Source organism: Arachis ipaensis, chromosome B6, assembly GCF_059453495.1.
Source record: "Arachis ipaensis isolate K30076 ecotype BB chromosome B6, ASM5945349v1, whole genome shotgun sequence".
Classification (NCBI taxonomy): domain Eukaryota; kingdom Viridiplantae; phylum Streptophyta; class Magnoliopsida; order Fabales; family Fabaceae; genus Arachis; species Arachis ipaensis.
Window position 1 is genome coordinate 87029297 of NC_142441.1, and position 25489 is coordinate 87054785.

General features: G+C 39.7%; 2 non-coding genes across 2 annotated transcripts; both read right to left on the reverse strand.

Moving 5' to 3' along the window:
- Window positions 1-940: 940 nt before the first annotated feature.
- On the reverse strand, window positions 941-1048 carry LOC148561648 (small nucleolar RNA R71). The gene has a single exon (XR_015886371.1). It is a non-coding gene; the product is annotated as a small nucleolar RNA R71 (small nucleolar RNA).
- Window positions 1049-21772: 20724 nt separating this feature from the next.
- LOC148561649 (small nucleolar RNA R71) lies at window positions 21773-21880 on the reverse strand. The gene has a single exon (XR_015888197.1). It is a non-coding gene; the product is annotated as a small nucleolar RNA R71 (small nucleolar RNA).
- Window positions 21881-25489: the final 3609 nt, after the last annotated feature.

Genomic DNA, 25489 nt, shown 5'->3' on the forward strand with positions numbered 1-25489 from the left:
ATATATTTTTCAAAACTACCTAACTAACTCTCTCTCTAATTTTCGAAAATCACCTTCCCTCTTTTTCAAAATTTCTTTTTAATTAACTATTTGTTTTAAATTTTAATTTGATTTAATTTTATTTTTCTTTTTTTTATTTTCGAATTTTATTTTAAATCTAAAAAAAAAACAAAAATATTTTTCTTTTCTTTTCAATTATCTTCGAAAATTCTCTCATCTCTCATCCCCTTCTGTTTATTTATTCATCTACTAAGACCCCTCTTTCACCCAAGAATTCGAACTCATTCCTCTCCCTTGTGTTTGGATTCTTGTCTTTTCCTCCCTCCATTATTCTCTTCTCATACTTACATAAGGAATCTCTATACTGTGACATAGAGGATTCCATATTTTTTGTTCTCTTCTTTTTCATATGAGCAGGAACAAGGATAAGAACATTCTTGTTGAAGCTGCTTCTGAACCTGAAAAGACTCTGAAGAGGAAGCTAAGGGAAGCTAAAGCACAACTCTCTGGAGAAAATCTGACAGAAATTTTTGAAAAAGAAGAAGACATGGCCGAAAATAATAACAATACAAGGAAGATGCTTGGTGACTTCACTGCACCAAATTCCAATTTACATGGAAGAAGCATCTCAATCCCTGCCATTGGAGCAAACAATTTTGAGCTGAAACCTCAATTAGTTTCTCTGATGCAACAGAACTGCATGTTTTATGAACTTCCATCAGAAGATCTTTGTCAGTTTTTAACTGAATTCTTGCAAATCTGTGATACTGTTAAGACCAATGGGGTTGATCCTGAGGTCTACAGGCTCATGCTTTTCCCGTTTGCTGTAAGAGACAGAGTTAGAATATGGTTGGACTCTCAACCTAAGGATAGCCTGAACTCTTGGGATAAGCTGGTCACGGCTTTCTTAGCCAAGTTTTTTCCTCCTCAAAAGCTTAGCAAGCTTAGAGTGGATGTTTAAACCTTCAAACAGAAGGAAGGTGAATCCCTCTATGAAGCTTAGGAGAGATACAAGGAACTGACCAAAAAGTGTCCTTCTGACATGCTTTCAGAATGGACCATCCTGGATATATTCTATGATGGTCTGTCTGAATTGTCTAAGATGTCATTGGACCATTCTGCAGGTGGATCCATTCACCTAAAGAAAACACCTGCAGAAGCTCAAAAACTCATTGACATGGTTGCAAATAACCAGTTCATGTACACTTCTGAAAGGAATCCTGTGAGTAATGGGACGCCTATAAGGAAGGGAGTTCTTGAAATTGATACTCTGAATGCCATATTGGCTTAGAATAAAATATTGACTCAGCAAGTCAATATGATCTCTCGGAGTCTGAATGGATTGAAGGAATCATCCAACAGTACTAAAGAGGCATCTTCTGAAGAAGAAGCTTATGATCCTGAGAACCCTGCAATAGCAGAGGTGAATTACATGGGTGAACCCTATGGAAACACCTATAATCCCTCATGGATAAATCATCCAAATTTCTCATGGAAGGATCAACAAAAGCCTCAACAAGGCTTTAATAATGGTGGACGAAATAGGTTTAGCAATAGCAAACCTTTTCCATCGTCCACTCAGCAACAGACAGAGAATTCTAAGCAGAATACATCTAGCTTAGTAAATATAGTCTCTGATCTATCTAAGGCCACTTTAAGTTTCATGAATGAAACAAGGTCCTCCATTAGAAATTTAGAGGCACAAGTGGGCCAGCTGAGTAAAAGAGTCATTGAAACTCCTCCTAGTACTCCCCCATGCAATACAGAAGAAAATCCAAAGAGAGAGTGCAAGGCCATTGATTTGACCATCATAGCCAAACCTACAAGGGAGGAGGAGGACGTGAATACTAGCAAGGATGACCTCCTGGGACGCTCAGTGACCAATAAGGAGTTTCGCTTTGAGGAACCAAAGGAATCTGAGGCTCATCTAGAGACCATAGAGATTCCATTGAACCTCCTTCTGCCCCTCATGAGCTCTAATGAGTATTCTTCTTCTGTAGAGAATGAAGATGTCACTGAAGAGCAAGTTGCTAAGTACCTTGGTGCAATCATGAAGTTGAATGCCAAATTATTTGGTAATGAGACTTGGGAAGATGAACCTCCCTTGCTCACCAATGAACTAAATGCATTGGATAGGCAGAAATTACCTCAAAAGAAACAGAATCCTGGCAAATTCTTAATACCCTGTACCATAGGCACCATGACCTTTGAGAAGGCTCTGTGTGACCTGCGGTCAGGAATAAACTTAATGCCACTCTCTGTAATGGAGAAACTTGGGATCTTTGAGGTGCATGCTGCCAGAATCTCATTAGAGATGGCAGATAACTCAAGAAAATAGGCTTATGGACAAGTAGAGGACGTGTTAGTAAAGGTTGAAGACCTTTACATCCCTGCTGATTTCATAATCCTAGACACTAGGAAGGATGAGGATGAATCCATCATCCATGGAAGACCCTTCCTAGCCACAGCAAAAGCTGTGATTGATGTGAACAGAGGAGAGTTAGTCCTTCAACTGAATGAGGACAACCTTGTGTTTAAAATTCAAGGATCTCCTTCTGTAACCATGGAGAGGAAGCATGAAAAGCTTCTCTCACTGCAGAGTCAACCAAAGCCCCCACAGTCAAACTCTAAGTTTGGTGTTGGGAGGTCCCAACAATGCTCTGTACATCTGTGAGGCTCCATGAGAGCTCACTGTCAAGCTATTGACATTAAAGAAGCGCTTGTTGGGAGGCAACACAACGTTATCTAATTATATTTATTTATTTTCTATTGTTATTTTATGTTTTCTTTAGATTGATGATCATGTGAAGTCACAAAAATTACTGAAAAATCAAAAACAGGATGAAAAATAGAATGAAAAACAGCACACCCTGGAGGACGAGCAGTCTGGCGTTAAACGCCAGAAACAAGCATCTGTCTGGCGTTTAACGCTAGAAACAAGCACCAAGCTGGCGTTTAACGCCAGAAACAAGCATCTGCCTGGCGTTAAACACCAGAAACAAGCAGCAGTCTGGCGTTAAACGCCAGGATTACACAGCAAGGGCATTTTACACGCCTAATTGGAGCAGGGATGTTAAGTCCTTGACCTCACTTGATCTGTGGATCCCACAGGATTCCCTCAGGATCTGTGGACCCCACAGGATCCCTACCTTTTCTTCTCTCCTCTTCACACCTTTTCATAACTCTCTTCCCCAAATACCCTTCACCAATCACCTCAATCACTCTTTCCCATCACCCCCTCAATACTCACATCCATCCTCTCCTCCCCATAAACCCCACCTACCTTCAAAATTTAAACTATTTTCCCTCCCAAACCCAACCCTAATGGCCGAACCCTAACCCTCCCCACACTCCTATATAAACCCATCATTCCTTATTCATTTTCACACAACACAACCCTCTCTTCTTCTCCTTGGCCGAATACACCTTCTCCCTACATTTCCTCTATTTTCTTCCTCTTTTCCTTCTTTTTTTCTTCTTTTGCTCGGGGACGAGCAAACATTTTAAGTTTGGTGTCGTAAAAAGCATTGCTTTTTATTTTTCCATAACCATCAATGGCACCTAAGGCCAGAGAATCCTCAAGAAGGAGGAAAGGGAAGGCAATTGCTTCCACCTCTGAGCCATGGGAGATGGAGAGATTCATCTCAAAGGACCATCAAGACTACTTCTATGAAGTTGTGGCCAAGAAGAAAGTAATCCCTAAGGTTCCTTTCAAGCTAAAAAAGAATGAGTATCCGGAGATCCGACTTGAGATCCAAAGAAGAGGGTGGGAAGTTCTCACCAACCCCATTTAACAAGTCGGGATCTTAATGGTTCAAGAGTTCTATGCAAATGCATAGATCACTAGGAACCATGATCAAAGTGTTAACCCAAATCCAAAGCATTGGCTTACCATGGTTCGGGGGAAATACTTAGATTTCAGTCCGAAAAATGTAAGGCTGGCGTTCAACTTACCAATGATGGAAGAAAACGCACGCCCCTAGACTAGAAGGGTCAACTTTGATCAAAGGTTGGACCAAGTTCTCATGGACATATGTGTAGAAGGAGCTCAATGGAAAATTGACTCAAGAGGCAATCCGGTTCAATTGAGAAGACTAGACCTTAAGCCTGTAGCTAAAGGATGGTCGGAGTTTATTCAACGCTCAATCATTCCTACTAGCAACCGGTCTGAATTTACTATAGATCGGGCCATCATGATCCATAGTATCATGATTGGGGAGGAAGAGGAAGTTCATTAGATCATACCTCAAGAACTCTATAAGGTGGCTGACAAGTCCTCTACTTTGGCAAGGTTAGCCTTTCCTCACCTCATTTGCCACTTCTGCAATTCGGCTGGAATTGACATAGAAGGAGACATCCTCATTGAAGAGGACAAGCCCATCACTAAGAAAAGGATGGAACAAACAAGAGATCATGGAACTCAACAAGAGCATGAGGAAATTTCTCACCATGAAATTCCTGAGATGCCTCAGGGGATGCACCTTCCTCCACAAAATTATTGGGAGCAAATCAACACCTCCCTAGGAGAATTAAGTTCTAACATGGGATAACTAAGGGTGGAGCATCAAGAGCACTCCATCATCCTTCATGAAATAAGAGAAGATCAAAGAGCTATGAGGGAGGAGCAACAAAAGCAAGGAAGAGACATAGAGGAGCTCAAAAGCACCATTGGTTCTTCAAGAAGAGGAAGACGCCATCCTCACTAAGGTGGACTCATTCCTTAATCTCCTTGTCTATTTATTTTATTGTTTTTTTTATTTTTGAGCTTTATGTTTTATTTATGTTTGTATCTCTACTATATAATCACTAGTGTCTAAGTGTCTATGCCTTAAAGTTATGAATGTCCTATGAATCCATCACCTCTCTTAAAATGAAAATAGTTCTAAAAACAAAAGAACAAGAAGTACATGGTTTCGAATTCATCCTTAAAACTAGGTTAATTATTTTAATGTGGTGACAATACTTTTTATTTTCTGAATGAATGCTTGAACAGTAAATATGTCTTTTGATATTGTGGTTTATGAATGTTAAATATGTTGGCTCTTGAAAGAATGATGAAAAAGGAGACATGTTATTTGATAATCTGAAAAATCATAAAAATGATTCTTGAAGCAAGAAAAAGCAGTGAATACAAAGCTTGCGGAAAAAAAAAGGAAAAATAGCGAAAAAAAGAGAAAAAGAAAAAGAAAAAAGCAAGCAGAAAAAGCCAATAGCCCTTAAAACCAAAAGGCAATGGTAATAAAAAGGATCCAAGGCTTTGAGAATCAGTGGATAGGAGGGCCTAAAGGAATAAAATCCTGGCCTAAGCGGCTAAACCAAGCTGTCCCTAACCATGTGCTTGTGGCGTGAAGGTGTCAAGTGAAAACTTGAGACTGAGCAGTTAAAGTCAAGGTCCAAAGCAAAAAAAAAAAAAAAAAGAAGAGTGTGCTTAAGAACCCTGGACACCTCTAATTGGGGAATTTTGCAAAGCTGAGTCACAATCTGAAAAGGTTCACCCAGTTATGTTTCTGTGGCATTTATGTATCCGGTGGTAATACTGGAAAATAAAGTGCTTAGGGCCACGGCCAAGACTCATAAAGTAGCTGTGTTCAAGAATCAACATACTGAACTAGGAAAATCAATAACACTATCTAGATTCTAAGTTCCTATAGATGCCAATCATTCTGAACTTCAAAGGATAAAGTGAGATGCCAAAACTATTCAAGAGGCAAAAAGCTACAAGTCCCGCTCATCTGATTGGAGCTAAGTTTCATTGATATTTTGGAATTCATAGTATATTCTCTTCTTTTTATCCTATTTGATTTTCAGTTGCTTGGGGACAAGCAACAATTTAAGTTTGGTGTTGTGATGAGCGGATAATTTATACGCTTTTTGGCATTGTTTTTACATGGTTTCCAGTATGATTTAGTTAGTTTTTAGTATATTTTTATTGTTTTTAAATAAAAATCACATTGCTGGACTTTACTATGAGTTTGTGTGTTTTTCTATGATTTCAGGTATTTTCTGGCTGAAATTGAGGGACTTGAGCAAAAATCAGATTCAGAGGTTGAAGAAGGACTGCAGATGCTGTTGGATTCTGACCTCCCTGCACTCAAAGTGGCTTTTCTGGAGCTACAGAACTCCAAATGGCGTGCTCTCAACTGTGTTGGAAATTAGACATCTAGGGCTTTCCAGAAATATATAATAGTCCATACTTTGCCCGGGTTTAGACGACGCAAACCGGCGTTCAACGCCAGTTCCATGCTGCATTCTGGAGTTAAACGCCAGAAACAGGTTGCAAAGTGGAGTTAAACGCCAAAAATAGGTTACAAACTGGCGTTCAACTCCAAGAGAAGCCTCTACACGTGTAAAGCTCAATGCTCAGCCCAAGCACATACCAAGTGGACCCCAGAAGTGGATTTCTGCATCATTTACTCATTTTTGTAAACCCTAGTAAGTAGTTTAGTATAAATAGGACTTTTTATTATTGTATTCGAAGTCTTGGTTACTCCGGTTCCCCTCTGGGGTCGAGACCAATGAACTCCATTATCACTTATGTATTTTCAACGGTAGAGTTTCTACACACCATAGATTAAGGTGTGGAGCTCTGCTGTTCCTTGATTATTAATGCAAAGTACTATTGTTTTTCTATTCAATTCAAGCTTATTCCTATTCTAAGATGTTCATTCGTACCCAAGAACATGATGAATGTCATGATTATGTGATGCTCATCATCATTCTCACTTACGAACGCGTGCCTGACAAACACTTCCGTTCTACAGGCAAACAAGCTAGAATGAATATCTCTTTGATATCTAATACAGAGGACCGAGTCCGAGATATTAGAATCTTCGTGGTATAAGTTAGAACCCATGGATGGCCATTCTTGAGATCCGGAAAGTCTAAACCTTGTCTGTGGTATTCCGAGTAGGATCTGGGAAGGGATGGCTGTGACGAGCTTCAAACTCGCGAGTGCTGGGCGTAGTGACAGACGCAAAAGGATAGTAAATCCTATTCCAGTATGATCGAGAACCGACAGATGATTAGCCATGCAGTGACAGCACATTGGACCATTTTCACAGAGAGGATGGGATGTAGCCATTGACAATGGTGATGCCCTACATACAGCTTGCCATGGAAGGGAGTAGGAATGATTGGATGAAGACAGCAGGAAAGCAGAGGTTCAGGAGGAACAAAAGCATCTCTATACGCTTATCTGAAATTCTCACCAATGAATTACATAAGTATGTCTATCCTAGTTTATATTTTATTTATATTTATTATCAATTCACCATAACCATTTGAATCCGCTTGACTGAGATTTACAAAGTGACCATAGCTTGCTTCAAGCCGACAATCTCCGTGGGATCGACCCTTACTCACGTAAGGTTTATTACTTGGACGACCTAGTGCACTTGCTGGTTAGTTGTGCCAAGTTGTGACAAAGTGTGTGAATTACGTTTCGAGCACCAAGTTTTTGGCGCCGTTGTTAAGGATCACAATTTCGTGCACCACCAATTAAATTACTTGTTCCTTATTTCAAAAAACCCAAAAATACACCTTTTTCCATAACCAATAATAAATCATACCTCCCTGAAATTCCTTGAGAAGACGACCCGAGATTTAAATACTTTGGTTATAAATTTTATTGGGTTTTGTTACTTGTGACAACCAAAACTTTTGTACGAAAGGATTCTCTGTTGGTTTAGAAACTATACTTACAACGCGATTATATTTGTGAATTTCTTTACCGATAGAAAATATGATCGTTTAAAATGGCGCCGTTGCCGGGGAATTGCAAACATGTGCCTTATTATTGGTTATTGTAAATATTTTATTTCGTTTGTTTATTTGCTTTTATTTTTGTTTTTAATTTTCTATTAGTTACTACGAACTTTCACCCTAGTCGCTTTGAGTTTGGTTCAAATATTGTTGAAAGGAATGGAAGCTATAACAGGAACATGCATCAAGGTCAAACCAATCATAGATGGAAGGAGCCCCGAGGATCTGATCAACCCTTTCGGCAACAACACCTTCCAAGATACCATGGACCACGACCATTCCACAATGCATGCCAAGACAATAGTTATGGTGGACCTTCTCGTGAGAACCAACCCCCACCAGTTTACTGTGGTCAAGAGCCATTCCGAGGTGCGTACCAAGATGATAGATATGGTGGACCCCTTGTAGTTACCAACAAGCTCAATCATATGCCAATGAACCACCTCCTCAACATAGCTTTGAACCACTACACTCACAAGCCAACTACCACCATTCACCTCCATATGACCCCAACTCTTATCCACCCCAATTCCAACCCAATTACTCCCAAGAACCACCACTTCTCTATGTACCATATCCATATCCATCACCCCAAGAATCAAGGGAGCGTCTCAAGGAAGCAGTGAATAAATTTCATGAAACCCTTCACCAATTGAATCAAGCGATAAATCGATTACCTTTCCGACATTCGGACACTCAAGAAACCCCATGGCTTCATGTGGACAATCTAATGAAGAACATAGCATGAAAGAGACACTAGAAACTCCAGTGGACAGTACAGAGCATGACTTTGTATTGGAACAAGTGGAGGAAGCCGTAATTATTGAAGAGGAAGAAGTGGTTGAAGACTTAGGAGATGCTGAACCTCCATGGGAAAGTCAAGTTACAGAGCCCCCTTCTAAGGAGTTTGAATTTGATATTGAGGAGGGTGTACAACCTCCAAGGCATATCATGGTTGAAGACTTTGAAGGGGATGATCAAAAGATGGATTCAATCATTGATGAATTTTTATCTACATTTGAATCCGTTTCCATTGGACTTGACATGGAGATTGAAGAAGAAGAAGCACAACCTCCCATACCCTTGGTGAACAATGAATAAGAGATCAAATTGGAAGATAGCTACCAAGAGGAAGAGGTTAAAATTGAAGAAGCTTGCAAGGAGGTGGAAGTTGTCAAGGAAGAGCTCAAGGGAATGGAGTTGGAAATCACCTTGCCAAAGCTATTGGAGACCTCTCCCCCAAAGCCATTACCATCCAATACAACATTCAAGTGGGTAAAATTCATATCCCTTAGCTTTCTCATTCCACTTGAATATGGTTTACTTGAGACAGATGGTCAACTTAGAGCTTGATGAGCGGATAATTTATACGCTTTTTGGCATTATTTTTAGGTAGTTTTTAGTATGATTTAGTTAGTTTTTATTATATTTTTATTAGTTTTTAAGCAAAATTAACATTTCTGGACTTTACTATGAGTTTGTGTGTTTTTCTATGATTTCAGGTATTTTCTGGCTGAAATTGAGGGGCCTGAGCAAAAATCTGAATAAGAGGCTGAAAAAGGACTGCAGATGTTGTTGGATTCTGACCTCCCTGCACTCGAAATGGATTTTCTAGAGCTAAAAAAACTCGATTGCCAAGCTCTCAATTGCTTTGGAAAGTAGACATCCAGGGCTTTCCAGAAATATATAATAGTTCATACTTTGCTAGAGTCTTGACAATGCAAACTGGCGTTTAAACGCCAATTTCCTGCCCTATTCTGAAGTTAAACGCCAGAAATAGGTTACAAACTAGAGTTAAACGCCACAAACAGGCTGCAACCTGGCGTTTAACACCAAGAAGAGTCTCTACACGTGAAAGCTTCAATGCTCAGCCCAAGCACACACCAAGTGGGTCCCGGAAGTGGATTTCTGCAATTTCTGCATCATTTACTTATTTCTGTAAACCCTAGGTTACTAGTTCAATATAAATAGGACCTTTTACTATTGTATTTTAGTCTTGGTTATTCTGGTTCCCCCTATGGGGCCGAATCCAATGAACACCATTATCACTTATGTATTTTCAACGGTGGAGTTTCTACACCCCATAGATTAAGCTCTGCTATTCCTCATGAATTAATGCAAAGTACTATTGTTTTTCTATTCAATTCAAGCTTATTCTTATTCTAAGATATTCACTCGCACTTCAACCTGATGAATGTGATGATCCGTGACACTCATCATCATTCTCACCTATGAACGCGTGCCTGACAACCACTTCCGTTCTATCTGCAATAGCTTGAGTGTGTATCTCTTAGCCTCCATTCCGAAAGATCGGAGTCTTCGTGGTATAAGCTAGAATATATTGGTAGCATTCTTGAGATCCAAAAAGTCTAAACCTTGTCCGTGGTATTTCGAGTAGGATCTGGGATGGGATGACTGTGACGAGCTTCAAACTCGCGAGTGTTGGGCGTAGTGACAGACGCAAAAGGATCAATGGATCCTATTCCAATATGATCGAGAACCGACAGATGATTAGCCGTGCGGTGAGAGCGCACTTGGACCATTTTCACTAAGAGGACGGATGGTAGCCATTGACAACGGTGATCTCCCAACATACAGCTTGCCATAGAAAGGAGTATGAATGATTGAATGAAGGCAGTAGGAAAGCAGAGATTCAGAAGGAGCAAAGCATCTCCATACGCTTATCTGAAATTCTCACCAATGAATTACATAAGTATCTCTATCTTATTTTATGTTCTATTTATATTTTAATTATCATTTGAATCTTCCTGACTGAGATATACAAGATGACCATAGCCTGCTTCAAGCCGACAATCTCCGTGGGATCGACCCTTACTCGCGTAAGGTTTATTACTTGGACGACCCAGTGCACTTGCTGGTTAGTTGTGCAGAATTGTGAAAAAGAATTGAGATTATGAACGTGTGTACCAAGTTTTTGGCGCCGTTGAGATCACAATTTCGTGCACCAGAGCTCTTTGTGGCTTTAAGAGTAAGAGAGAGATGGTTAGTAGTAGGAGTCATCATGCAAGATTCAATATGGTGGAAAGCTCAAAGTTTAAATGCAAAGGTTGGTGTAAAGCTCAACTGAATGGGTCTAGGAAGTTGGTTGGCCACTTTAGTGGGAATTCGGATTGCTTACCACCCGGTTGGAACAAAGATGGTCAACAAGAAGACGGATGCAAAAGCAAGGTTTGGGACCCCGGAATTCATTCCAGCAATCAACACTCATGGGGCCTTGTCACTTGCTTTAACTTGCTTGAAGGCTTTATGCAACTAGTTTGGGACCCCGAAGGCCATTGGAATCACAAACATTGGTGGAGATTCCTAGATGAGTTCAAGCACAAGCCACCATAACATAGGACTCCCCAAATGTCCAACTTAAAAACTTTAACTAAAAGTACTAGGTGGGAGACAACCCACCATGGTATATTCTTTCCTTTTTGTTCTTAGTTTTATTTTATTTTATTTTCACTTGTGTTCATTCATAATTTTTGCATAGTCATCTGCATTCTACATTTGCATCTGCATATTGTATAAAAAAAACACGCACGCGACGCGTAAGCGTCGCTGACGCGTCCGTGTCATAGGTACGTTCTGAGGAAGAGAGAATTGAACAGAAAGTTACGCGAAAGCGTCGCTGGAGGTATGCCTTAGGCAGAAATATGATCACGCGACCGTGTCGCTGACGCGTTCGCGTCGTTTGCAAAATAGCCTCCCCACGCGTCCGCGTCACCCACGCGAATGCGTGTCCCTCTGAAATTGACGTAAATGGGTGTATGGCAATAAGTTATGATGGAGTGGGGCTGGAACCATGCTAGAAGCACAAGCCCTATCACGCGAACTCGTGCCCCACGCGTCCGCGTCGTTTTTAAAATATGGCTGGTGCACAAATTGTGAATCACACTTTTCACAACTCGTACCACTAACCAGCAAGTGCACTGGGTCGTCCAAGTAATACCTTACATGAGTAAGGGTCGAATCCCACGGAGATTGTTGGTTTGAAGCAATCTATGGTTATCTTGCAATTCTTAGTCAGGAAGTCAATTATATTTATCAGTTGAATTGCGAATAAACAAGAGAGCATGGGTTAAAGGTTACTTGTTATGCAATAATGGAGAATATGTTGGAGTTTTGGAGATGCTTTGTCTTCTGAATCTCTGCTTTCCTTTGTCCTCTGATTCACGCATGCACATCCTTCTATGGCAAGCTGTGTGTTGGGGCATCACCGTTGTCAATGGTTACATCCCCTCCTTTTGTGAAAATGGTCCAAATACTCTGTCACAGCACGGCTAATCATCTGAGGTTCCCGATCATGCTGGAATAGGATTCACCCTCCTTTTGCGTCTGTCACTACGCCCAGCACTCGCGAGTTTGAAGCTCGTCACAGTCAAGGTTTAGACTTTCCGAATTCTCATGAATGCCGCCATCAATCTAGCTTATACCACGAAGATTCTAATTGAGAAATCTAAGAGATATTCATTCAATCTGATGTAGAACGGAGGTGATTGTCAGACACACGTTCATGGATTGAGGAAGGTGATGAGTGTCACTGATCATCACCTTCTCCATAGTTAGGCGCGAATGGATATCTTAGATAGGAACACGCATGTTTGAATGGAAAACAGAAATACTTGCATCAATTCATCGAGACACAACAGAGCTCCTCACCCCCAACAATGGAGTTTAGAGACTCATGCCGTCAAAGAGTACAAAGTTCAGATCTAAAATGTTATGAGATACAAAATAAGTCTCTAAAAGTTGTTTAAATACTAAACTAGTAGCCTAGGTTTACAGAAATTGAGTAGACTATGACAGATGATGCAGAGATCCACTTCTGGGGCCCACTTGGTGTGTGCTGGGGCTGAGACTTAAGCAATTCATGTGTATAAGGCCATTTTGGGCGTTCAACGCCAGGTTTGGATACATTTCTGGCGTTGAACTCTAACTTTTAATCCTTTTCTGGCGCTGGACGCCAGAATTGGTCAGAGAACTGGCGTTGAACGCCAGTTTACGTCGTCTATCCTTGAGCAAAGTATGGACTATTATACTGGATGTCTACTTTCCAATTCAATTGGAAGCGCGCCATTTAGAGTTCGGTAGCTCCAGAAAATCCACTTTGAGTGCAGGGAGGTCAGAATCCAACAACATCAGCAGTCCTTTTTCAGCCTGAATCAGATTTTTGCTCCGCTCCCTCAATTTCAGCCAGAAAAATACCTGAAATTACATAAAAACACAAAACTCATAGTAAAGTCCAGAAATATGAATTTTTCCTAAAAACTAATGAAAATAAACTAAAAACTAACTAAAACATACTAAAAAATATATGAAATTAACCCCAAAAAGCGTATAGAATATCCGCTCATGACAACACCAAACTTAAACTGTTGCTTGTCCTCAAGCAACTAGACAAATAAAATAGAAGACTAATAGGTTGAGAAGCAATAATATCTCAGAGTTTTTTGAGTGAAGCTCAGATTCTAATTAGATGAGCGGGACTAGTAGCTTTTTGCTTCCGAGCAGTTTTGGCATCTCACTTTATCCATTGAAGCTCAGAGTGATTGGCATCTATAAGAACTTAGAATTCAGATAGTGTTATTGATTCTCCTATTTTAGTATGATGATTCTTGAACACAGCTATTTCATGAGTCTTGACCGTGGCCTTAAGCACTTTGTTTTCCAGTATTACCACCGGATACATAAATGCCCGAGACACATAATTGGGTGAACCCTTTAGATTGTGACTCAGCTTTGCTAAAGTCCCCAATTAGAGGTGTCCAGAGTTCTTAAGCACACTCTTCTTTCTACTTTGGACCTTGACTTTAACCGCTCAGTCTCAAGTTTTCACTTGACACCTTCACGCCACAAGCACATGGTTAGGGACAGCTTGATTTAGCCGCTTAGGCCAGGATTTTATTCCCTTAGGCCCTCCTATCCACTGATGCTCAAAGCCTTGGGATCTTTTTTATTACCCTTGCCTTTTGATTTTAAGGGCTATTGGCTTTTTCTGCTTTTTTTTTTTGCTGCTTTTTCTTGCTTCAAGAATCATTTTTATGATTTTTCAGATTATCAATAACATGTCTCATGTTCACCATTCTTTCAAGAGCCAACATATTTAATAGTCTTAAACAACAAATTCAAAAGACATATGCACTGTTCAAGCATTCATTCAGAAGACAGAAAGTATTGCCACCACATGCAACTAATGAGAATTTCTCTTATTAAAACTCGAAATTTTATTGCCTCTTATTCAAAAGATCTACTATTTTATTCATGTTTGCTGATGATGAGAAAAATAAACTATGGCTTAATTGGGGATAAAATCAAAATAGATACTAATTACTACTATATGACTCCTAAGGTGAACTTCTATAACGACACTATCACAGAGTTAAAGCAGAAATTAGAATTTAACAACCTTTGTTTTGGGAAATGGGTGTTCCTCTGATCCGTGGGGTGCTTGATTCTTCAAGAGAAAACTTCTAGCGCTTCAATTCCCTTAAGTCACGCCCTTGCTCCTCTTGTTCTTTAAACATATAGGTCAGCATTTGACTGTGTTCCTTCTGTTCTTTTATTATTTGCTCCATAGCTTCCCGTATCTTGGTGACAGACGTCTCAAGATACTCCCAGTATTCAGATTGAGGGATTTCTGGGAGAAATTCCTGTGTTTTCTTCTTGGTGGGATCCTCCTGCGCTTGTTATTTTTCCATTGATGCTTTGGTGATTGGTTTCTTAACTGAGATATACTCAGTTATTCCCATTCTTACTCCGGCGTCCTTGCAGAGCAGAGAAATCACGCTTGGATAAGCCAACCTTGCCTCTTTAGAATTTTTGTTAGCAATTTTGTAGAATTCAGCTGAGATCAGCTGATGAACCTCCACTTCCTTTCCCATCATGATGCAATGGATCATCACTGCTCTTTTAACTGTGACTTCAGAACGGTTGCTAGTAGGCAACAGAGAATGCCCAATGAAGTCTAGCCATCCTCTGGCGACTGGTTTGAGATCCTCTCTCTTGAGTTGATTTGGGACACCCTTTGTGTTGGTGGTCCACCTGGCTCCAGGGATACATATGTCCTCTAGAATCTTATCCAGGCCCTTGTCTGTTCTCATCATTCTCCTGTTGAAGGAGTCTGGATCATCTTTCAGCTGAGGTAGCTTTAAGATCTCTTTGATCTTATCAGGGATGGTATGAATAATCTTTCCTCTGACCATGGTCCGATATTCATAGAAAGCAGTTCCAGATAGTTTTTTCTTGTCAGTCTGCCACATATTAGCATAGAACTCCTGGACCATATTCCTTCCCACTTTCGTTTCAGGATTAGCTAGGACTTCCCAGTTCCTGATTCGAATTTGCTCCTGGATCTCCGGATATTCATCTTCTTTCAGATCGAATCTAACTTCCGGGATCACTGATCTCAGACCCATTATTTTGTTATAATGGTCTGAATGGTCTTTAGATAAGAACTTCCCTTGATTCCAAAGTGGTTTTGGAACGCTCTCTTTCTTGCCTCTTGGAGTGGGTTGGTTTCCTTTGGGAGCCATGATCTTAGTGATCGCGGATAAACACACCAAACTTAGAGGTTTGCTTGTCCTCAAGCAAAAGAAAAGAAAGGAGAGGGATAGAAGGAGAGCTAGGTGCAATTGTTGATGGGAGGAGAGGGAGGCCGAACTCAAATTTATAGGGGGAGTGGGTTTTTTTTCGAAAAAAAAGAGATAAAGATATGATAAAAAGATTTATTTGGAAAAGATAAGATAGAAGATATGATAAGAGAAGATATAGTTTAAAATTGAGAGGATATGAAAGATTTTTGAACAAGATAGATTTAGATTTTGAAAAAGATAAAGTGGAGGTTTTGAAAAAGATATTGATGAGTTGAAAAGATAGATTTGTAAAAAAAAGTTTTGAAAAGAGTTGGATTGAATTTGCAAAGAGGCCTGGTGCTTATGGATTAAAATACATTTGATATTTTTAAGGTAGGGTTTTTAGAAATTAGGGATTTTAGAAATCAGGGTTCTTAACATGTTTATGTAAGAAATCATGTATTAAAGTATGAAAATCAAGATTTAGAATGAAAAAATTTGAAGAAAAATGAGTTTTGTCTCCTCCCTGCCATCCTGGCGTTTGAACGCCCAAACACTGCCTGTTTTGGGCGTTCAACGCCCAAATGCTGCTCTCCTGGGCGTTCAACGCCCAGCTGCTGCCATTACTGGCGTTCAACGCCCAGTGGGTGCCCATTTCTGGCGTTGAACGCCCAGATTGCTACCATTACTGGCGTTCAACGCCCAGTGGATGCCCATTTTGGGCGTTGAACGCCCAAAATACACTTTTACTGGCGTTTTCTTGCCAGTGAGCTCTTTTTCTCTGTTTTGTGTGCCGAGTCCTTTTGTAACTCTGTGGATTTATACAAATGATTCCTCACCTTAGTTTCAGTGAACTGTATATAAACAAATAAAAATAAAAATAGGGCAAAATGATTAGAGGATTGTTGCCCCATGGCTGGGTTGCCTCCCAGCAAGCGCTTCTTTATTGTCTTTAGCTGGACCTTGCTGAGCTTTTAATCTAGCTTCAGCCTTGAGCACTCTTGCTCAATGTTGCCTTCAAGATAGTGCTTGATTCTCTGTCCATTGACAATGAACTTCTTATCAGAATCAATATCTTGAAGCTCCACATAACCATATGGTGATACACTTGTAATCACGTATGGTCCTCTCCACCGGGATTTCAGTTTCCCGGGAAATAGCCTGAGTCTAGAGTTAAACAACAGAACTTTCTGTCCTGGTTCAAAGATTTTAGATGACAGCTTTCTGTCATGCCACTTTTTTTATTTCTCTTTATAAAGCTTGGCATTTTCGAAAGCTGTGAATCTGAATTCCTCTAGCTCATTTAGCTGGAGCAATCGTTTTTCTCTTGTTAATTTGGCATCAAAGTTTAGGAATCTGGTTGCCCAGTAGGCCTTATATTCCAGTTCCACGGGCAGGTGACATGCCTTACCATACACGAGTTGGTATGGATAGGTCCCTATAGGGGTCTTGAATGCTGTTCTATAAGCCCACAGAGCATCATCCAAGCTCCGTGCCCAATCCTTTCTACGGGTATTTACTATCCGTTCCAGGATTCTCTTTAATTCTCTGTTAGAGACTTCAGCTTGCCCATTAGTTTGTGGATGATATGGAGTAGCCACCTTGTGGCGAATCCCATACCGAACCATGGCAGAGTAAAGCTGTTTATTGCAGAAGTGAGTGCCCCCATCACTGATGAGTACTCTAGGGACACCAAACCTGCTAAAGATATGTTTCTGGAGGAACTTCAGCACTGTTTTAGTATCATTGGTGGGTGTGGCAATGGCCTCAACCCATTTTGATACATAGTCAACTGCTACCAGAATATAAGTGTTTGAGTATGATGGTGGGAAAGGTCCCATGAAGTCAATTCCCCATACGTCAAACAACTCAATTTCCAAGATTCCTTGTTGAGGCATGGTGTAACCATGAGGCAGATTACCAGCTCTTTGGCAACTGTCACAGTTACGTACAAACTCTCGGGAATCTTTATAGAGTGTGGGCCAATAGAAGCCACATTGGAGGACCTTGGTGGCTGTTCGCTCACCTCCGAAATGGCCTCCATATTGAGATCCGTGGCAATGCCACAGGATCCTCTGTGCTTCTTCTCTAGGTACACACCTATGAATTATTCCGTCTGCACATCTCTTAAAGAGATAAGGTTCATGATGAGCGGATAATTTATACGCTTTTTGGCATTGTTTTTAGTATGTTTTTAGTAGGATCTAGTTACTTTTAGCGATGTTTTTATTAGTTTTTATGTTAAATTCACATTTCTGGACTTTACTATGAGTTTGTGTGTTTTTCTGTGATTTCAGGTATTTTCTGGCTGAAATTGAGGGACTTGAGCAGAAATCAGATTCAGAGGTTGAAAAAGGACTGTTGATGCTGTTGGATTCTGACCTCCCTGCACTCAAAGTGGATTTTCTGGAGCTACAGAACTCGAAATGGCACGCTTCCAATTGCGTTGGAAAGTAGACATTCAGGGCTTTCCCGCAATATATAATAGTCTATACTTTGGCCAAGAATTAACGACGTAAACTGGCGTTCAACGCCAGCCTTCTGCCCGAATCTGGCGTCCAGCGCCAGAAAAGGATCCAAAACCAGAGTTGAATGCCCAAACTGGCACAGAAACTGGCGTTCAACTCCACAAATGGCCTCTGCACGTGCAACACTTAAGCTCAGCCCAAACACACACCAAGTGGGCCCCGGAAGTGGATTTATGCATCAATTACTTACTCATGTAAACCCTAGTGACTAGTTTATTATAAATAGGACCTTTTACTATTGTATTAGAAATCTTTGGTCTCAGTTTTAATTCATTGTTCATCGTAGGAGACTATTGATCTCGTTTAGGGGGCTGGCCATCTCGGCCATGCCTGGACCTTCACTTATGTATTTTCATACGGTAGAGTTTCTACACTCCATAGATTAAGGTGTGGAGCTCTGCTGTTCCTCAAAGATTAATGCAAAGTACTATTGTTTTCTATTCAATTCTTCTTATTTCTCTTCTAAGATATCCATTCGCACCCAAGAACGTGATGAAGGTGATGATTATGTGTGACGCTCATCATCCTTCTCCCTTATGAACGCGTGCCTGACGAACACTTCTGTTCTACATGAATTAAGCTAGAATGAGTATCTCTTAGATCTCCTAACCAGAATCTTCGTGGCGTAAGCTAGAATGATGGCGGCATTCAAGAGAATCCGGAAAGTCTAAACCTTGTCCGTGGTATTCCGAGTAGGATTCAATGATTGAATGACTGTGACGAGCTTCAAACTCGCGAGTGCTGGGCGTTAGTGACAGATGCAAAAGGAGGGTGAATCCTATTCCAGCATGATCGAGAACCGTCAGATGAATAGCCGTGCCGTGACAGGGTGCGTGAGCATATTATTCACTGAGAGGAGGGGATGTAGCCACTGACAACGGTGATGTCCTTGCATAAAGCCAGCCATGGAAAGGAGTAAGACTGATTGGATGAAGATAGAAGGAAAGCAGAGGTCCAGAGGAACGAAAGCACCTCCATTCGCTTATCTGAAATTCCTACCAATGAATTACATAAGTATCTCTATCCCTCTTTTATTATATAATATTCAAAAACTCCATTATCACTTTATATCCGCCTGACTGAGATTTACAAGGTGACCATAGCTTGCTTCATACCAACAATCTCCGTGGGATTCGACCCTTACTCACGTAAGGTATTACTTGGACGACCCAGTGCACTTGCTGGTTAGTTGTATCGAAGTTGTGACAATTATGAATTAAGATCAGAGCACCAAGCTTTGGAGCCATTACCAGGATTTGTTTGAGCCTGGAGATCACAATTTCGTGCACCAAGTTTTTGGCGCCGTTGCCGGGGATTGTTTGAGTATGGACAACTGACGGTTCATCTTGTTGCTCAGATTAGGTAATTTTCTTTTTATTTTATTTTCAAAAATTTTTCAAAAAAATTTCTAAAATTTTCTCATCTGTTTTCGAAAAAATTAAAAATGTTTTCAAACATAAATTATTCTATGGCTTCAAAATTTTTAAGAATGAATTCTAGTGTTTCATGAAATATGTTGAATCATATCTGGCTGTAAAGCCATACCCAAACTACTTTGGGATTGGTATTCAACTAATCACTCCAGCCCATGTAATTATATGTTGCAGCCTGGCTGGCTGTAAAGCCATGTCTAAATTCTTTTGGACTGAGGCTTGCAATTTGTTATCAAGAGCAAGCTAGTTGGAGCTAATCCACCTGCTACTATTCCTGATCTACCTGCTGAAGCTTGGCTGGCCATTGGCCATGTCTAGTGTTTTGGACTGGAGCTTTCATTGAAAGCTTGGCTGGCTAATGAGCCATGTCTAATTCCTGGACTGAAGCTTTAGACTAACATGGCAAGATTCCTGGAATTCATATTAAAAATTTTGGAATCCTTATTTTTCTTTTTCATATAATTTTCGAAAAATATAAAATAAAAATCCAAAAAAATTAGAAAATCATAAAAATCAAAAATATTTTCTGTTTCTTGTTTGAGTCTTGAGTCACATTATAAGTTTGGTGTCACTTGCATATGCATCCTGCATTTTTCGAAATTCTCATGCATTCATGGTGTTCTTCATGATGTTCAAGTTGTTCTTGGTAAGTCTTCTTTTTTTATCTTGATGATTTTTTGTTTTGTGTCTTTTCATGTTTATCATATGCATTCTTGAATTCTTAGTGTCTAAGCATTAAAGAATTCTCAGTTTGGTGCCTTGCATGTTTTCTTTGCATTAAAAATTTTTCAAAATTGTGTCTTGATGTTCATCATGACATTCATAGTGTTCTTGGTGTTCATCTTGACATTCATATCATTCATACATGCATTCATTGTTTTGATCTAAAAATTTCATGCATTGCATATTTTTCATGTTTTTCATAAAAATGTCAAAAATCAAAAAAATATCTTTCCCTTTTCCCTCATCAAATTCGAAAATTTGGATTGACTTTTTTAAAAATTTTTAAAATCAAGTTGTTTCTCATGAGTCAAATCAAATTTTCAATTTGAAAATCTTATCTTTTTCAAAATCTTTTTCAAAAATCAAATCTTTTTCAAAATTATTAGTTATTTTCGAAAATTTCAAAAATCTTTTTCAAAAATCTTTTTCTTATTTTTATACCAAATTTTCGAAAATAATATAATCAATTAATGTTTTGATTCAAAAAAAATTTGAAGTTTGTTACTTGTTTGTTAAGAAAGATTCAAACTTTAAGTTCTAGAATCATATCTTGTGATTTCTTGTGAATTAAGTCATTAATTGAGATTTTAAAAATTAAATCCTTTTCAAAACTAATTTCTATCATATCTTTTCAAAAATATCTTCTTATCTTATCTTTTTCAAAAATATCTTCTTATCTTATCTTTTTCAAAAATATCTTCTTATCTTATCTTTTTCAAAAATATCTTTTCAAAATATCTTTTCTAACTTCCTAACTTCTTATCTTTTCAAAATTTGTTTCAACTAACTAACTAACTTTTTGTTTGTTTCTTAACTTTTTCAAAACTACCTAACTAACTCTCTCTCTCTAATTTTCGAAAATATCTCCCTCTTTTTCTAAAATTTCTTTTTAATTAACTAATTATTTTTATTTTCTATTTTTGATTTCAAAAAAATTCGAAAAAATACTAAACTTTTTCAAAAACTATTTTCAAAAATCACTAACTCCTTTTCAAAAATAAATTTCGAAAATTCCCTCCTTCTCTCCCATCTCATTCTATTTATTCATTCATATCCTAACATCTCATCTCACATTCCAACCCTCACAGTTGTGTTTCTTCCTTTACATCACATCATTTATCTCCCTCTCTTCCACTCACAAAGGGATCCCTATACTGTGATATAGAGGATCTCTATTATTATTATCATTTTCCTGGCCATTCTTCCTTGTCATATGAGCAGGAGCAAGGATAAGAACATTCTTGTGGAAGCAGATCCAGAACCTGAAAGGACTCTGAAGAGAAAACTAAGAGAAGCTAAAATACAACAATCCAGAGATAACCTTTCAGAAATTTTCAAACAGGCAGAGGAGATGGCAGCCGAAAATAATAATAATGAAAGGAGGATGCTTGGTGACTTTACTGCACCTAATTCCAATTTACATGGAAGAAGCATCTCCATTCCTGCCATTGGAGCAAACAACTTTGAGTTGAAACCTCAGTTAGTTTCTCTGATGCAGCAGAACTGCAAGTTTCATGGACTTCCATCTGAAGATCCTTTTCAGTTCTTAACTGAATTCTTGCAGATATGTGATACTGTTAAGACTAATGGCGTAAATCCTGAAGTCTACAGGCTCATGCTTTTCCCTTTTGCTGTAAGAGACAGAGCTAGATTATGGTTGGATTCTCAACCTAAAGACAGCCTGAACTCTTGGGATAAGCTGGTCACGGCTTTCTTAGCCAAGTACTTTCCTCCTCAAAAGCTGAGCAAGCTTAGAGCTGATGTTCAAACCTTCAGACAGAAAGAAGGTGAATCTCTCTATGAAGCTTGGGAAAGATACAAACAGTTGACCAAAAAGTGTCCTTCTGACATGCTTTCAGAATGGACCATCCTGGTTATATTCTATGATGGTCTGTCTGAGCTATCAAAGATGTCACTGGACACTTCTGCAGGTGGATCCATTCACCTAAAGAAAACGCCTGCAGAAGCTCAAGAACTCATTGACATGGTTGCTAATAACCAGTTCATGTACACTTCTGAAAGGAATCCTGTAATCAATGGGACGCCTATGAAGAAGGGAGTTCTTGAGGTTGATACTCTGAATGCCATATTGGCTCAGAACAAAATATTGACTCAGCAAGTCAATATGATCTCTCAGAGTCTGCATGGAATGCAAGCTGCATCCAACAGTACTCAAGAGGCATCTTCTGAAGAGGAAGCCTATGATCCTGAGAACCCTGCAATAGCAGAGGTAAATTATTTAGGTGAACCTTATGGAAACACCTATAACTCAACATGGAGAAATCATCCAAATTTCTCATGGAAGGATCAGAAGCCTCAACAAGGCTTTAACAATGGTGGAAGAAACAGGTTTAGCAATAGCAAACCTTTTCCATCATCAACTCAGCAACAGACAGAGAACTCTGAACAAAATGCTTCTAATTTAGCAAATCTAGTCTCTGATCTATCTAAGGCCACTGTAAGTTTCATGAATGAAACAAGGTCTTCCATTAGAAATCTGGAAGCACAAGTGGGCCAGCTGAGTAAAAGGATCACTGAAATCCCTCCTAGTACTCTCCCAAGCAACACAGAAGAGAATCCAAAAGGAGAGTGCAAGGCCATTGACATAAGCGCCATGGCCGAACCTGTGAGGAGAGGAGAGGACGTGAATCCCAAGGAGGAAGACCTCCTGGGACGTCCAGTGATCAATAAGGAGCTTCCCTCTAGGGAATCAAAGGACTCTGAGGCTCATCTAGAGACTATAGAGATCCCATTGAACCTCCTTATGCCCTTCATGAGCTCTGATGAGTATTTCTCTTCTGAAGAGAATGAGGATGTCACTGAAGAGCAAACTGCCAAGTTTCTTGGTGCAATCGTGAAGCTGAATGCCAAATTGTTTGGCATTGATGCTTGGGAAGTTGAACCTCCCTTGTTCATCAATGAACTAAGTGATCTGGATCAACTGACATTGCCTCAGAAGAGACAGGATCCTGGAAAGTTCATAATACCCTGTACCATAGGCACCATGATCTTTAAGGCTCTGTGTGACCTTGGTTCAGGAATAAACCTCATGCCCCTCTCTGTAATAGAGAAACTGGGAATCTATGGGGTGCAAGCTGCTAAAATCTCACTAGAGATGGCAGACAGCTCAAGAAGACAGGCTTATGGACAAGTAGAAGATGTATTAGTAAAGGTTGAGGGCCTTTACATACCTACTGATTTTATAGTCCTGGACACTGGAAAGGAAGAGGATGAATCCATCATCCTAGGAAGACCTTTCCTGGCCACAGCAAGAGCTGTGATTGATGTTGACAGAGGTGAAATAGTCCTTCAATGGAATGAGAACTCCCTTGTATTCAAAACTCAAGGATCTCCCTCTGCAACCATAGAGAGGAAGAGGAAAAGCTTCTCTCCAAGCAGAGTCAACCAGAGCCCCCACAATCAAACTCTAAGTTTGGTGTTGGGAGGCCATAACCAAACTCTAAGTTTGGTGTTGAACTCCCATATCCAAACTCTAAGTTTGGTGTTGGAGAGTCTCAACAAAGCTCTACACATCTGTGAGGCTCCATGAGAGCCCACTGTCAAGCTATTGACATTAAAGAAGCGCTTGTTGGGAGGCAACCCAATGATTATCTAATTCTTATTTTTATTGTTTTCCATGTTTTCTTAGGTTCATGATCATGTGGAGTCACAAAATAAATAAAAAAAATCAAAAACGGAATCAAAAACAGCAGAAGAAAAATCACACCCTGGAGGAGCATCTGTCTGGCGTTCAAACGCCAGAACAGAGCATAGTTCTGGCGCTGAACGCCCAGAATGGGAGCATCCTGGCGCTGAATGCCCAGAACAAGCATGGTTCTGGCGTTCAACGCCAGAAATGGCAGCAAAGGGGCGTTGAACGCCCAAAAGGGGCACCAACCTGGCGCTGAACGCCCAGAGTTGTGTGCAAGGGCATTTTACATGCCTAAATTGGTGCAGGGATGTAAATGCCTTGACACCTCAGGATCTGTGGACCCCACAGGATCCCCACCTACCTCATCATCTCTCTTCCCATTCATGATCATCCCTTCTACTTTTCCATTTACCACTCACATCCATACAACCACTACCTTCAAAATTCAACATCTCTCTCTCTCCCCCAATCCCACCCATATGGCCGAATACACACAGCCATCCATCTCCTTCATATCCTCTTCTTCTTCTTCTATTCTTTCTTCTTTTGCTCGAGGGCGAGCAACATTCTATGTTTGGTGTGGTAAAAGCATAGCTTTTTTGTTTTTTCCATAACCATTGATGGCACCTAAGGCCAGAGAAACCTCTAGAAAGAGGAAAGGGAAGACAAAAGCTTCCATCAAGGGTCTATAGCTCAGTGGTAGAACATTTGACTGCAAATCAAGAGATTCCTGAGATACCTCAGGGGATACATTTTCTTCCACACAATTATTGGAAGCAACTAAGGGTGGAACATCAAGAGCACTCCATCATCCTTCATGAAATCAGAGAAGATCTAAAAGCAATGAAGGAGGAGCAGCAAAGACAAGAAAGAGACATAGAAAAGCTCTAGGACATCACTAAGGTGGACTCATTCCTTGTTCTTATTTCTTCTATTTTTCGTTTTCTATGTTATGTGCTTATCTGTGTTTGTGTCTTCATTACATGATCATTAGTAGTTAGTAACTCCGTCTTAAAGATATGAATGTCCTATGAATCCATCACCTCTCTTAAAATAAAAACTGTTTTAATTTAAAAGAACAAGAAGTACATGAGTCTCGAATTTATCCTTGAACTTAGTTTAATCATATTGATGTGGTGACAATGCTTCTTGTTTTCTGAATGTATGCTTGAACAGTGCATATGTCTTTTGAAGTTGTTGTTTAAGAATGTTAAATATGTTGGCTCTTGAAAGAATGATGACTAGGAGACAAGTTATTTGATAATCTGAAAAATCATAAAAATGATTCTTGAAGCAAGAAAAAGCAGCAAAGAACAAAGCTTGCAGAAAAAAAAAATTAATAGGCGAAAAAAAAATAGAAAGAAAAAGAAAAAGCAAGCAGAAAAAGCCAAAAGCTCTTAAAACCAAGAGGCAAGAGCAAATAGCCAATAACCCTTAAAACCAAAAGGCAAGGGCAAATAAAAAGGATCCCAAGGCTTTGAGCATCAGTGGATAGGAGGACCTAAATCCTGGTCTAAGCGGCTAAACCAAGCTGTCCCTAACCATGTGCTTGTGGCGTGTAGGTGTCAAGTGAAAACTTGAGACTGAGCGGTTAAAGTCAAGGTCCAAAGCAAAAAGAAGAGTGTGCTTAAGAACTCTGGACACCTCTAATTGGAAACTTTAGCAAAGCTGAGTCACAATCTGAAAAGGTTCACCCAGTTTTGTGTCTGTGGCATTTATGTATCCGGTGGTAATACTGGAAAACAAAGTGCTTAGGGCCACGGCCAAGACTCATAAAATAGCTGTGTTCAAGAATCATCATACTGAACTAGG